The sequence below is a fragment of the Priapulus caudatus genome, unplaced genomic scaffold (genome assembly GCF_000485595.1).
Source record: "Priapulus caudatus unplaced genomic scaffold, Priapulus_caudatus-5.0.1 Scaffold2378, whole genome shotgun sequence".
Classification (NCBI taxonomy): Eukaryota; Metazoa; Priapulida; class Priapulimorpha; order Priapulimorphida; family Priapulidae; genus Priapulus; species Priapulus caudatus.
Genome location: NW_014579439.1, coordinates 19,691 through 21,004, shown reverse-complemented (window position 1 = coordinate 21,004; position 1,314 = coordinate 19,691). Strand labels below are relative to the sequence as shown.

At 40.6% G+C, this 1,314-nt stretch overlaps 1 non-coding gene across 1 annotated transcript; it reads left to right on the top strand.

Moving 5' to 3' along the window:
* Positions 1-403: 403 nt before the first annotated feature.
* On the top strand, positions 404-476 carry Trnay-gua. The gene has a single exon. It is a non-coding gene; the product is annotated as a tRNA-Tyr (tRNA).
* Positions 477-1,314: the final 838 nt, after the last annotated feature.

Here is a 1,314-nt window from a genome sequence, read left to right as displayed (position 1 = left end):
TTTTTCATCAAGCATTTTGAATCTCGTTGACAATTCAGTGCTAGAGCTGTATACTGTTTTGGTAGGTCAGCGGTGATCATAAAGTTGCTCGTTCAACTCCGGCTCGAAGGAAATTCTTTTTCTCAGAGTCTTGTCTTCATAGTCATTTTACGTCGTTTAATTTTTTTCCTATTTATTTAAATGTGGAAGCAGGTCCTGTTTTCATGCCCATGTGTTGAGTTTCCCATGCACTCTTACGAAATGTTCTTATCACAAAGATGTTCCTTGAACCGACACGCGGACGGATACACGGACCGACGAAATCACTCTTGATCTTATCTGTTGCCGATAGTACCAGAAAACTATGAATAGACCCAGAAAAAGCACGAGAATCTAACAGGTGTGTTTCCTTCTACACCATAAACCTTCGGTAGCTCAGTTGGTAGAGCGGGGGTCTGTAGACTTCTCTGGCGCTGGTTCGAATCCAGCCTGAAGGAATATTTTTATGGCCTCTTCTCCGCAACCTTTCCGGACTTCCGGACCGGATGGTTATTTAAACATTTTGCATCAGCGATATTGAATCTCGTTGACAATTCAGTGCTAGAGCTGTATACTGTTTTGGTAGGTCAGCGGTGATCATAAAGTTGCTGCTTCAACTCCGGCTCAAATTGTTTTGTCTTTTTTACATGTTGAGTCGTTTCTTTCGTACGCAATTTACGATATTTAATTTATTTATTTTATTTATTTAATGTTTTCGATATTTATTATTTTTTAATCGCTGGTTGCGCATCGCAAGCTTTTGAGTTTCGTTTCATTTTAGTTATATTACATGCGTATACATATTTTAGTTGTGTTAATATACATCGTTGTTTAAAGTGAGGCTGAATGGAAAATAATATCCTGTTTAGGAGCTGTCTTCCCATGTAGCGTGGCTTGTTCTTCTTCCTGACTTCCCTTCTTATGTTTTCCTGCCATCCTCCTCTTTCCTGTTAGGTATTGCTCCTGCATTATCCTTCTCTCGTCCATCATAGCCAGCTTCCCCAGTCCCACTCTTCTTTCCATACTACTCCTCCTTCTTACTATTCTCCTATTCCCCATTAACCTCCTCTCTCCCACTACCTTCCTCTGCCTCTTTTTTCTCTCTCTCTCTTCTCTCTCCACTTTTTTCTTTATCTTGCTTTTTCTCTTCTCTCTCTTTCTCTTCTCTTTCTCTCTCGTTCTCTTTCTCATTCGCGATTTCTCTCCTCTCTCTCTCTCTCTCTACCTATCTATCTTTCTTCTTCTTTTCTCTTTCTCTCTCTCTCTCTCTCTCTCTCTCTCTCTCTCGCTCGCTCT